Raw genomic sequence first — 14,296 nt, 5'->3', positions numbered from 1 at the left:
TGATTCTGGTGAGCTTTTTCGGAGAAATGGCTTTCTACCCGGAAAAGCTCATCGAGCGCTGGCGCCGCCATCTTTTTGATGAAACAGCGCTTCCGGTGTTCTCCCGGAAAAGCTCACCAGAAGCGCTTTTTACCAAAAAGATGGCGGCAGCAACCAGCGGCCCGGTAGGGTTGTTCTGCTGCCCGGTCGTCCGGGACCGGCGGTTGGGGACCCTGCCCTATAGCATCATTTTGATGGTAGGAGTTGAAACAGTTTATGTCCGGGATGTGAGGACATAAGAGAAAAGAAAGAGAAAAAGAAGAAAAGAAAAAGGAGAAAGATAAAACGTATGATTGTTGCAGCATTCCCATGGTCACGTGATCAAAATTCAGGTCCTGGGCAACTGGCATGTACTTATGACAAATCTAGAATCTCCTGCAAAACTCAAGTCCCAGGACTGTGTTTCCACACCCTGGCAGAAACTTCTCAAGAAGTCCACCTGTGTGAAGGCCAAGGGCTCCTTGTGTTGGCAAGGTGGTGCAAGGTCACTCAAGGTCACTCAAGGTCACTCAAGGTGCTGATGTTCACACAATACGCTTGGCCAGGCCAGTAAAAAGAACTGGAAGCTGCATCTATACTATGTAAGGAGCCTCTGTGGTGCAGTGGTTAGAGTGCAATACTACAAGCTACTTCTGCAGCCAGCTGCCTACAACTTGGCAGTTCAAATCTCAGCAATGAATAGTGACTTATGACCATTTTTCGCACTTACAACCATTGCAGCATCCCCATGGACTCATGATCAAACCTCAGACTCTTGTGGCAACTGATTCATACTTATGATGGTTGCAGAGCACCAGGGTCATGTGATCATCTTTTGTGACCTCTGACAAGCAAAGTCAACGGGGAAACCAGATTCACTTAACAACCATGTTACTAACTTAACAACTGCATGCACTGATTCACTTAACAACTGTAGTAAGAAAGATTGTAAAATAGGGCAAAACTCACTTAACAACTGTCTTGCTTAGCAACAGAAATTCTGGGCTCAACTGTGGTCATAAGTTGAGCACTACCTGTACTGTGGGTTGTAGGGTGTTTTATTTTTTGTTCTTGTGTATGATTTGAGAGTTGGAATGGAAACATTACCAGTAATAAATAAAAATCAAGCAAGCCTACAATGCAGATTGGAATGGGGGCTAAAATTCGGGATTTGAGCCAGATGTACTTTGAATATCTTAAATTTATTTGGAGGAAATTAAGAGCTAAATATGACAACTAAATAATAGATGTTGGCAGGCAGAGTCTCTGTCAATCTCCAGAAAGAATCTTGAGTTATCTGCTCAATTGGTGAGAATGACTGAAGTTTCCATAATTTATCTTTTCTTGGAAGAAGAAGAAGAAGAAGAAGAAGAAGAAGAAGAAGAAGAAGAAGAAGAAGAAGAAGAAGAAGAAGAAGAAGAAGAAGAAGAAGAAGAAGAAGAAGAAGAAGAAGAAGAAGAAAGAAGAAGAAGAAGAAGAAGAAGAAGAAGAAGAAGAAGAAGAAGAAGAAGAAGAAGAAGAAGAGGAGGAGGAGGAGGAGAGAGGAGGGAGGAGGAGGAGGAGGAGGAGGAGGAGGAGGGGAGGAGGAGGAGGAGGAGGAGGAGGAGGAAAGAAAACAAGAAAAAAAAGAGAGCTTGAAATGGGAAAGATGCAAGTAAGAGAGAAGTTGAGGCAATAAGAGTGGAGGGTTTCTTGTCTGAAAAATAACAGAATTTCATGCACAGAAGACAAACCCATTGTTGGCCTGGAAAGTACTCTATGTGCCAACCATTTCATCATATTTGAATCACCATTAAATGAGTGCGTTTTTTGGAAGCACATAAAAGCAACAGAATTGTGCCAGTTCTTAAAAAAAAAAAAAAATCCAAAGTACAACATTGGATGATACGTTTATTGAGATAAAGCCAAGGGTGCATGAAAGATCGTACAAGCTTTTGGGTTCTTCAGAACTTAACAATCTTGAGCCAGTGTTGTGGTCTGCTGGAGGCCTGTGGAGCTGGCAGCAGAGTCAGACAGTGGGGAGGAACATGGGCCAGTCCAGGAGTCTGGGGAGGGCTTGGACGAGGGATCTGTGTCCGACACAGAGGTGGGGCCAGGACCATCTGAGAGTTATGTGCTGACTCCGGAGCCTCCAGAATCTGACATCAGCGAGGCAGAGGAACAGGGGGAGCCTGTTCCCAGTGCGCGCTTGCACAGAGCTGCCAGAAGGCAAGAACAGTTAAGACAAAAGAGGCAACTCGGGAGTAAGGCTTGGTGATTATTGGCCCCTCTCATAAGACATAAAGGAGGAGCAAAGGGACATGAGCCTTTGCAGGAAGCAACTTTGTTCATTCTGGTTGGTTTAAAATCTGAAGCTCCATGTTGACTTTGTGCTCCATTTGACCTTGTACAGCTAATTGGCAATTTAGTTGCTAGCAGCATTTCAAGGGAGATAAAGGTGGGTGCTTATCAGCCTTATCCCGAAGGATTGTTGCAGACTTCTTCTGGACTATTCATAAACTGTTTGGGACTCATTACGGGCTGTGAATGCATATAATTCACAGCCGTTGAAATAAAAACAGGGGTTTTGGGACTAAGCGTGTGATTGTTACTGTCTCATGAAGCCTTGGTCAGAACAGCCATTTTGGTTAGTCCTCCACATTTTTAGTCTTTCAGGTTACTTTCCTCCAACTGGGACCCCATTTCCCTTCACTCTAGGTATTCATGTCTGATGGAATCCTATCTAAGACATCTGGCTAAAACAGATGAGGAATGGTTGCCCAAATTGGGTATGTCTAGTCTAGTGAAAAGAAAGACTAGGGGTGAGATGATAGCAGTCTTCCAGTACTTGAAGAGCTGCTATAAAGAAAAAAGGAGTCAACTTATTTTCCCAAGCACCTGTAGATAGGGCAAGAAACAATGGATGGAAACTAATCAAGGAGAGAAGCAACCTAGAACGAAGGAGAAATTTCCTGATAGTAAGAACAATTAATCAGTGGAACAACTTGCCTCCAGAAGTCATTAATGCTCCAACACTGCAGGTTTTTAAAGAAGAGATTGGAAAATTTGTCTGAAATGATATAGGGCTTCCTGCCTGAGCAGGGGTTGGACTAGAAGACCTCCAAGGTCCCTTACAACTCTGATGTTCTATGTTCTACGTTCTGAAGGTTGCAATCAGGGCTACTGAAGGGTTACGTGGTCTGCAGGTACCCTACATAGCTACTCTCCAAGTATTCTCCTCCTCTTCCCAGATCTTGCCTGGAAAATGTCGGTGTGTAGGTGAGGAGAGAAACAGATAGACAAAAAGAATGACACTGGCCAGGGCTGAAAATAGCTTCTTCCTATTAGCCACTATTTGCTTTCAAAGTGATCTGAACAAACTCAGTGAGTCACAGAGATTTTGCTGGTGGAAGTGACCCAAATCAGCTTGTAGTTGACTTTTTCTCTTCTTCCATTGTTCAGCTGAGGAAAATCTGAAGTTGGAAAGAAAACTTATCTTGGAATGAGTACTTAGACCCAGAAAGAGGTCCAATTATTCTGGGCGGCCTTATTTATCAATGCTTTCAAGTCCACTGTTGCCAACTTCACCATGACAAAAAGGTACTCCACTTTTTCCTCCTAAATGAATTTTCTATTTACAAAAAGATGAAATACAGCAGGGTGAACTAAGAGAAAGGTGCCAACACCTTGGTAAAAAATATATGTTGGAGGTAATTGCACAGTAGTGGATTCCTCTGGACTGCACTCAAAACGTCATTGGTGTAATTGATTGAAAAACAGTTGATCTGTACAGAGATGCTAATGGAGGCTTTCTTCTAAATTCATGGGACAGCAAAGGGGACTCACAAGCAAGTACTGGAGCACATAACACCAGTTGTGTCACTGGAAGGCAAAATTGCAAAACTGCGTCTTAATTGCTTTGGCCGTGTCATGAAGGGGAATTCACTGGAGAAAGCAACTGTGCTTGGAAGAGTCAGAGGTAAAAGAAAACCAGGCCATCAAAGAACATGATGGTTGGACTCCATCAATGCTGACACCAGCCATAGCATAGAAAAACTCAAAAGATGTAGTGGACGATCAGAAGATGTGGAGAGACCTGGCCCACAGAATCGCCAAGAGTCAGACACAACTGAATGGATAATATCATAATTGTTGTGGTTCACCGGCAGCTGGTACAGTTGGCAGCGGAGTCGGACAGTGAGGAAGAAAAGAACCGGTCAGGAAGACTGGAGAGGACTCGGATGAGGGTCCTGCATCCAATGCAGGGATGGGGCCAGGACCATCTGGGAGTGGGGTGCTGCTTTCGGAGCCTTCGGAGTCTGGCAGCAGCAAGGCAGAGGAACAAGGGGAGCCTGTTGCCAGTGTGCGTATGCACAGAGCTGCTAGAAGGTGAAAGCAACTGAAACAAAAGGGGCGGCTCAGGAGTAAGGCTGGGAGGTGATTTCCCCTCCCATAAGGGATAAAAGTCAGACCTCAATGACGAAAGCTTTGCAGGAAGCAAAGCAGTTCAATTAGATTCTGAGTCCTTCTTGAGGTTCTGTGTATTCTGGTCATTTTTTTCTGGTACTTTGGGTGGTTTCTGTTACAATTAATTTGGATACTTCTTTTTTTGGCAGCATTCCATAGCACTGACAGGCATGTGCTTATCCTGGGGAACTGTTTATGATTAGTTCTGGTTGAGAATTAAAGTAACTCCCAGCATTGCATTAAAATAGGTTTTGCTTTTAAAACAGGTTTGTGTTTAATTATGTTTGACGAAGCCTGGGCCAGAACAATAATCACAAATTTAAACACCATACCTAAAATGTTTCAATTATGAAGGACAAGCAGTAACCCATGATAGAAAACTTGAGTTTTGAAGTCTGTTTAGTTTAGTTTTAGTTGAATTTATTGCCACTGCACCTCGTACAATGAAATTAAATACCATCTTCAGTGGACATTAGGACTATGAAAATAAACACAAACACAAATCCTTCACATTCTATACATTGAATTGAAAACCTCTGATACTACATTAATATAGCACTAGACAGCAGAATTCAAAAGAGCTCCTGCCCTGGGATAGAAGCTGTTTTTCAGCCTATTTGTCCTTGTTTTTATTATCCTGTACTGTCTGCCAGATGGTAATAGTTAAAAAAAGGGTTCCCAGGATGAGATGGATCTTTGAGAATGTTTTGAACTTTCTTAAGGCAGTTTGGAAGTACTGTGGTATTGTGCCAATCAACACATGACGCTGACATGTTTTCCTATCTCTGACTAATTCATCCTCATCTTCCAGTACTTGAGGGGGCTGTCCCAGAGAAGAGGCAGTCAACTAATTCTCCAAAGCACCTGAGAGGCAGCATAAGGTGGTAGATCATTTGAAAGGGACCAACCTAGAACTAAGGAGAAATTTCCTGACAGTGGGAACAATTAGTAGAATGGCTTGCCTTCAGAAGTTGTGTGCGTTCCATCACTGGAGATTTTCAAAAAGAGATTGGATAGCCATTTGTCTAGAATGGCATAAGGCAAAGGTGTCCAACCTTGGCAACTTTAAGACCTGTGGACTTCTTATTTGACATCATATCTATAAAGTGTTTTTAGGATAGATCTGGTATGATTATATGATTTGTTATAGAATAAACCATTTAAAGTATTGTTATCTCATAAAGTATGAATGAATAAAATTATAGTCAAATGTTTTTGTAATAGCGATATTAGGATATATAAGTTTGGATTGACAATATGAGTTATTATGTAATATAACTGTAATTGAGACTACGAAATGAATGCACAAAACTGATGAACCAACCAACACACTGTATGTATATATGGAAGAGAGTTGATGTTTTTATGTTCTGTTTGTTTTTTTTTTGTTTTTAAAAAATCAATAAAATTGTTTTCAACCAAAAAAAAAAAAGACCTGTGGACTTCAGACAGCACAGCATAGGTGGCTGGGGAATTCTGGGAGTTGATGTCTTAAAGTTGCCAAGGTTGGACACTTCTAATATCCTGCTTGAGCAATGGATTGGACTAGAAGACCTCCAGGGTCCCTTCCAACCCTATTATTCTATGTTCTATACTTCTCAGAATAGATCTGTGGGGCCCTGAGCTTTTACTTTATAATCTCTGCTACTCCAAATTTTATCTCAGCCCCCTTTTAGCTAAGGAAGGTATTAAAATCTAAAGAAACGTACTTCCAGAGCAATGTTAAGCATGCATAAAACTGAGAAACCCTGAAACGTACATATAAATAACACCGGAAACAACTGCTAAAGTACATTTTAATGTATAACATTTATTTAAATGGTAATCATCTCCTTTAAAGTTAAAGGCTATGAAACACAACCTTTTGCCTGCCTGCCTGCCAGCTTTGGCACCACACTATTGCGCTCAAAAGCAGAGACGCTGCGGAGAACATTTGCAAAAGCTTTGGCACCATCTTCCTTTCCACCCACTTCGCTTCTGTGTTCTGAACAGCACCTGTTTGGGGCAAAGAAACATTCCAGCAGCCTTCTCCAAACTGGCCTTCTCCAGATGCTGTTACTACTATCTCCAGCTCATCCAGCCAGCACCCCCAGAGTGAAGATGGCAATCCTGAAATACATTTATTTATTGCAGCATCCAATCTTAAGTCAGTCACCTGGACCAAAAGTTTATTCTTCCAAGCTTTGGGGCTCATGCTGGAGCCCATCCTCAGGGAACAAGGCAGGAGAAGAAGCAATGGGTGGAAACTAAACAAGGAGACAAGCAACCTGGAACGAAGGAGAAACTGCCTAATGGTGAGGACAGTTAAGCAGTGGAACAGAAGTTGCCACCAGAAGTGGTGGCTGCTTCATCACTGGAGGTTTTTAAGAAGAGACTGGGCAGCCACTTGTCTGAAATTGTATAGGATTTCCTGCTTGAGCATAGGGCTGGACTAGAAGTCAAAAGAGTCATCAAACTATATGTTCCAACAACAACTCCCAAAACAAAACAAAAAAGCAGATTACCCATATCAATAAGGAAACTTCAATCCAAAAAGAGATCACTCTGGCGGAAAAACAAATCTGGTCACGTTGCCAATTTCAAAAACCGATACAAAAATTTATGCCACCAGATAAAGACCGAATGCACCAATTATCACATTAAACAAGAGGAAAACCTTCTAAGCACCAATTCCACCCGTGCTTTTTACAATTTTGTAAACAACAAACTAAAAGACTCAAGGTCCATCCCTCCCTTGATAGGACCTGATGGTAAAGACTGCAACGACGACACCATTAAAGCCAACATCTTTAACACATTCTTCGGCTCAGTATTTGTAAACAGCAATGGATCATGCCCAGTATTTCCTAGCCGTACCACAGATAACAATGATCTAATACATATCGATTTCACAGAAGACAATGTTAAAAAATCACTACGCAATCTAAAACCATCTCTATCTATTGGACCGGATGGAATATGTGCCTACTTCTTAAGAAAGCTATCCACTGTCATAGCCAAACCTCTAAGCATAATCTTTGAAAAATCTTTCAGGACCAGCTCCTTGCCTAACCTATGGTCACAAGCCACAGTCATCCCCATCTTCAAAAAGGGAGACCCAAGCCTAGTTGAAAATTACAGGCCAATCTCCTTATGCTGCGTCACCTGTAAAGTCATGGAATCAATTATTAACCAATCCATCATCCTCCACTTAGAGACAAACAACCTACTATCCAATAAACAATTTGGTTTCAGAAAAAAACTATCCTGTAATCTGCAACTCTTACACTGCAAAAAACATATGGACGACACAACTCGACCAAGGCAAAGCAATAGACGCAATCTACATAGACTTCTGTAAAGCCTTTGATTCAGTGGTACACGACAAACTACTCCTAAAAATAAAATCCTATGGTATCTCTGGACAACTGAATAACTGGATAGAAGCATTCCTGTCAAACAGACAACAAATGGTCAAAATCGGGAGCGTCCTATCAAATCCAGTACCTGTCAATAGTGGTGTCCCCCAGGGCAGTGTTCTAGGACCAACTCTCTTCATACTCTACATAAACGACCTCTGTGATCATATTAAGAGCAATTGCGTTCTCTTCGCTGATGATGTAAAGCTGTTCAATACCACAGACAATACTGCTACCCTACAAAAAGATCTTGACTATGTATCTGAATGGTCAAACAAATGGCAACTTCAAATCTCAACAAATAAATGCTCTGTCCTACATATTGGCAAAAAAAAATCAGAAAATAAAATACAAGCTGAATAGCCAAGATCTTGTTGATGACCCAAGCTCTGTAAAGGACCTTGGAATACTCACCTCTAATGATCTAAGTGCTAGAGCCCACTGCAACTACATAGCCAAAAAGGCATTAAGAGTTGTTAACCTAATCCTACGTAGCTTTTTCTCTGGTAATATCACACTATTAACCAGAGCATACAAAACATTTGCTAGACCAATACTCGAATACAGTTCATCAGTCTGGAACCCTCATTACGTATCTGATATTAGCACAATTGAGAAAGTCCAGAAATATTTCACAAGAAGAGTTCTCCACTCCTCTACTCGTTGTAGAATACCTTATGCCACCAGACTTGAAATTCTAGAACTAGAAAACCTTGAATTACGCCGTCTTCGGTCTGACTTAAGCATGGTATATAAAATCATACATTGCAATGTCCTACCTGTCAATGAATACTTCAGCTTCAACCATAACAACACAAGAGCACACAATAGATACAAACTCAAAGTTAACCGCACCAAACTTGATTGCAGGAAATACGACTTCAGCAATAGAGTGGTCAATGTCTGGAATACTCTAGCCGACTCTGTAGTTTCTTCCCCAAACCCCAAAAACTTTAACCTTAGACTGTCTACTATTGACCTCACCCCTTTCCTAAGAGGTCTGTAGGGGGCGTGCATAAGCGCACCATCGTGCCTACCGTCCCTGTCCTATTGTTTCTCTTATTCTTCTTTTATTTTTCTTATATGTACCCATTTCATGTATTCACAACTATGTATACACTTATACTTATTATCTTGTAAACAATTGGCAAATCAAATAAATAAATAAATAAATAAAATAAATAGAATACCTCCAAGGTCCCTTCCAGCTCTATTCTGATTGATTATCGTTTTCTCTCTCCAGAATATCAAACCAAACCGATCTTTATTGTCAAGAGCACAACCCGTGTACGATGAGATTGGCACACTGGATTGTTTTATGCATTGCTTGGTTGTGTGTGGGTTTTAGTTGTTCCCTAGGGTGTTGCCAGACCATCAGACCCAGGATCCAAGAGGGAAATGGGTCACACTGACTTTCCTCATGCTGTGGCACCCCTGTGGGGACCGAGACCGGATGAAGTGGGTGGTTATACAGCAAGATCTGGGGCAGCCCCACCAAAAGCGCAGCCTGAACCGGGGGGGAGGTGGAGACTCCTGCCAGCTTCTCTCCACTTTCTTGCCCTCACAATACTGGCTGCGCACACAATTCAAGCCACCTACGTGCGCTGGCAGCTGCTTGGCTGCGCTGCCTCCTTCGAGCATGGGGCGACGGGGGCGGATCTCTAAGCACATCGCCGTTTAGCTGCCGGCTTTTGTGAAGCCTGCTGGCCGGTGATTCTCCTAGCAGCTGTCTTGGGCACAGACATGCCAAAGCCCTTGCCTTGGCCAAGAAGAGAGCTCAACAACTTTGCTCAAAGCCAGCCTCCCTGCCGATCTGCCCAGTTTTCAACCATTTTAAACAGACTAACACAGGGGTCCCCCAAACTTGGCAACTTGAAGACTTGTGGACTTCAACTCCCCGAATTCTCCAGCCAGCTATGCTGGTTGGAGAATTCTAGGAGTTGAAGTCCACAAGTCTTAAAGTTGCCAAGTTTCGAGACCTCTGGACTAACAGAATAACAGAGTTGGAAATGGATAAACTCACCCAAAACTTAAAAGATAAGGAAGACTCAAAATATTTTACAGTTTGGGAAAACTGGTATAATTGGATAAAGGATAGAAATCTGCGAGTAAACAGGTAGGGAAGGGAAAATATAAAGAGATTATGATAGGAGTATTTACCAGATATAGGAAGTAAGTATCGGAAAATTGTTTGATAAGAACACACCGTCTAAGCAATTAGAAATGTTTATGCTTTTACGTTTATTGGTTATGTATATCTTTTTGGTTTCGTATTTTATGAAATGTTTTGTATTATGTATATATTTTTAATGTTTAATAAAGTTTATTTTTAAATTAAAAAAAAAAAAAACAGAGTTGGAAGGGACTCAGAAAGAGGTCCAATTATTCTGGGCAGCCTTATTTATCAATGCTTTCAATTCCACTGTTGCTAACTTCACCATGACAAAAAGGTACTCCGCTTTTTCCTCCTAAATGAATTTTCTATTTACAAAAAGATGAAATACAGCAGGGCGAAATAAGAGAAGGACGCCAACACCTTGGTAAAAAGTATATGTTTGAGGTAATTGCATGGTAGTGGATTCCTCTGGACTGCACCCAAAATGTCATTGGTGTAATTGATTGAAAAATGATTGATCTGTGCAGAGATGTTAATGGAGGCTTTATTCTAAATTCCTGGGACAGCAAAGGGGACTCAGTCTCCCTGCTGCCCTGCCCAGTTCTTAACTATTTTAGCAGACTAATAACGGGATTGGAAGGGACTTTGGAGATCTTCTATTCCACCCCCCCTGCTAAATCAGGAGACCGTATACCATCTCAAACAAATGTTTGTGCAATCTCTTCTTTAAAACCCTCCAGTGTTGGAGCACCCACCATTTCTGGTGGCAAGTTGTTCCACTGGTTAATTGTTCTCACTGTTAGGAAGTTCCTCCTCAATTCCAGGTTGGTTTTTGTCTTTGATCAGTTTCCATCCATTGCTTCTTGTTTTGCCTTCTGGGGTTTTGGAAAATAGGTTGACCCCCTTCTTCTTTGTGGGAGATCCTCAAATACTGGAATTTGTCTTTCTTTTCACCAGACTAGAAGTACCCAATTCCTTCAACTGTTTCAACTCTCCTGGGGAAGCTACATGGGAGCATCACTCCAGCTGCAATCTAAGCCAGGGGCCTCCAAACTTGGCAACGTTAAGACTTGTAGACTTCAACTCCCAGAATTCTGGGAGTGGCTGGGGAATTCTGGGGGTTGAAGTCTACAAGTCTTAAAGTTTGCCAAGTTTGGAGATTCTTGATTTAAGCCAAAATTAGGCCATCCAGTCTCCAAGGTCTCAGCAGTCTGCAGCCTCTGAAAGACTCAGGTTGTGGAGCCTTTGCAGGCTGCCAAAGTTTAGTTCTCACGTAACCGAAGTGAGGCAATGCTTCGACACCTGGAGAGGAAAGCAATGAACCGTATTTAATGTTGATTTAAAAAAAGAACAAAATGAGTTTTTTGGCCTAGTCTATCTTCTAGAGAACAGCTCACGCAGAGAGCAGGGTTTGGACTAGGCACGAGGCCTCACTTCTTTTTCACCTCCGTTTTTATTTTCCTTTTCCTCCTTCACTTTTTCCACCTTCAGCCCTTCTTTTTGCTTTGCCAAGCTTCAACCACAGCGCCTTGTCATTGTCTCACCATTTGCATTTCCTTAGGTTGCTTTAAAAGAAAAAAAAGAAAGAAAGAACAACTCTATCCAATGTTTCATCCTTGATGCCATGCTGCTTTATCATTACGCATTATTACTTTGCTGTTATTGTTGCTTTTCGGGAAGCAGGCTCATTATGGAGTCATCTCAAACGAGAGAGCGGAAAAGAAATCGAATAGTTCTTGTCTCGGAGTCTTTTTATTTTTCTAGAAGAGGAAATAGCCTCCATTTAAACTTCTACTACTTTGGAGAAAGCCCAGAGCAACGGACCATTAAGAGAAGCTGTTGGGGAGAAAAGCGCTTGGAGGGCAAAGCAATTAAAGCTGAAATAAGAAACTCAGTGGCTCCCTCCCACCTTTCGCCTTGAACCTTCTGAGTTGGCTCCAAGTCTATCTTTTAGAAGAACAGAGGGCAGAAATCCAAGATCTTCTTGAAGACCATTTTTCTATGCCGCATTTCACACAATCCTAGGACTGGAAGAGACATTCGAGGTCTTCTAGTCCAGGGGTCACCAACCTTTTGGACCTCAGGGGCCACCAAACCCATAATTTTAAATCCCGTGGACCAGAGACCCTGGGAATATCCCCCCCAAAGTCTGTAGGAAAATCCCCCACCCCGTTTTCCTACTGACCGATCATTCTTTATTTGGGATCACAGGATACCGTCTCCAGCTCTGTTCTCAGGGGGGGGAGAGAGAGAGAGACTTTTGGCTTCATGCAAGGAAAGCAGCAGAAGCAGCAGAAGTCTTTTGTTCTCTCCCCCAAACTCTGCCACAAACGAGTCTTTGTGAGATTTGTCACACCGGCACAGCCTCTTGGAGCAGGATCAGTGGTAGTATTCAGCCAGTTCGCACCAGATCCGGCGAACCGGTAGCAAGAATTTGGCATGGATCGCCGAACTGGTAGTAAGTTCTGGCTGGCCACACCCCCCACCCGGTCACCCGCCTGCCTGCCTGACATTCACCTAAGGTATTTCTATTTTTTCACTCCTGACAATCAGCTGTAGATAAGATCAGCTGTGCCCGGATTCCCCTTGCTGAGGCCCAGGAAGGCAAAAAATGGAGGGAGGAGCTCAGCCCCCCTCCATTTTTTGCCTTCCAGAGCCCCAGAGGAGACTTAGGGGAGCAAAAACGCCCCCTCCCCAAGTCTCCTCTGAAGCTAGGAAGCTCCCAAAATGGAGCATGGATGGGGTGCTGCATGCCCCTCCCATGCTCTGTTCCTTTTCTTCCTGAGCCCCAGAGGAGCCTTGGGGAGCAAAAATGCCCCCCCAGAGGCTCCTCTGTGGCTAAAAAGCTCCCCAAACGGGTGGGGGCTACCAAAAAGCCACGCCCACCCAGTCACATGGCCACGCCCCCCAAGCCACACCCACAGAACTGGTAGTAAAAGTTTTTGAATCCCACCAATGAGAAGGATGCCTTGCAGGGTCCCAAAGACTCATTTCTGGCAGAGTTTGGGGGAGAGAAAGAAAGACTTTTGCTGCTTTCCTTGCGTGCAGCCAAAAGCAGAAGAAGAAAGAAGCAGAAAGCAGCAGCCCGGTGGCCAGGCGCATGGGGCAGCTTCCCCACTTCACCCTTTTCCCACTCCCTCACGCAAGCCTTGTGTTCCCTCAGGCCATGTGGGCAGCGTACCCTTGTGCATCCTGGATTAATTGTTTCGGGGATGCTTTGCAGATGACATTTCTCTGCGGATCACCACAATTTTCTCACGGACCACCAGTGGTCCCCAGCCCACTGGTTGGCGACCACTGTTCTAGTCCAACCCCCTGCTCAAGGCAAGCATCTTAATTCCATACCAGACAAATGGCTGTCCAAGCTTTTCTTGAAAACTTCCAGTGGGTGTCCACAACTTTGGGAGATGAGCTGTTCCACTGCTTAGTAGTTCTCTTTATTTCCAGATTGGATCTCTCTCTGACGAGTTTCTACTCATTGCTCCTTATCCTGCCCCCCTGACGCTATGGAGAGTAAATTGACACCCTCTTCTCTGTGACAGCTGATCATACAAAACATTTGCTAGACCAATTCTCGAATACAGCTCATCTGTCTGGAACCCACACTGTATATCGGACATTAATACAGTCGAGAGAGTCCAGAGATATTTCACGAGGAGAGTCTTCCACTCCTCTACTCACAACAGAATACCCTGTGCCTCTAGACTTGAAATTTTAAGCTTAGATAACTTAGAACTATGCTGCCTTCAGTCTGACCTAAGCGTAGTATATAAAATTATCCACTGCAATGTCCTACCCATCGATGACTACTTCAGCTTCAACCTCAACAATACACGAGCACACAATAGATACAAACTTAAGGTAAACCGCACCAAACTCGATTGCAGGAAATACGACTTCAGCAACACAGTGGTCAATGCCTGGAATGTACTACCTGACTGTGGTTTCTTCCACTAACCCCAAACACTTTAACCTCAGATGTCTACTGTTGACCTCACCCCATTCCTACGAGATCTTTATAAGCGCAACAACGTGCCTACCGTCCCTGTCCTAATGTACCCGTTTTATTCGTATCCATTTCTTGTATTAATAATCATGTTTATTCTTATATCTGTTATCTAATACATATTTGACAAAATAAATAAATAAAATAAAATAAAAATATTATTCTTGTCTTTGATAGGCTAGATTTACCTAGCTCCCTCCATTGTTATGATTTAGCTTCCAGGCCCCTTAACATTTTTGATGCTTTACTATGCACTCTTTCTAGAGTGTCAGCATCATTTTTGAATCGTGGTGAACAGAGTATTGAAAATGT

The 14,296-nt window shown here is 42.9% G+C and overlaps 2 protein-coding genes across 3 annotated transcripts in view; both read right to left on the bottom strand.

The window, feature by feature from the left end:
- CPNE2 (copine 2) overlaps positions 1 to 14,296 on the bottom strand; it is a 129,955-nt gene that overhangs the window by 52,309 nt on the left and 63,350 nt on the right. The gene's annotated exons all lie outside the window — the stretch shown is intronic.
- RSPRY1 (ring finger and SPRY domain containing 1) overlaps positions 1 to 14,296 on the bottom strand; it is a 169,999-nt gene that overhangs the window by 107,324 nt on the left and 48,379 nt on the right. The window lies entirely within an intron of this gene.

This window comes from Notechis scutatus, chromosome 9, assembly GCF_049901735.1.
Source record: "Notechis scutatus isolate UNSWTSFEM ecotype Mainland chromosome 9, rNotScu1.2, whole genome shotgun sequence".
Lineage (NCBI taxonomy): Eukaryota > Metazoa > Chordata > Lepidosauria > Squamata > Elapidae > Notechis > Notechis scutatus.
The sequence above is the reverse complement of the archived record's forward strand: the minus strand, read 5'-3'. Positions and strand labels throughout refer to the sequence as shown.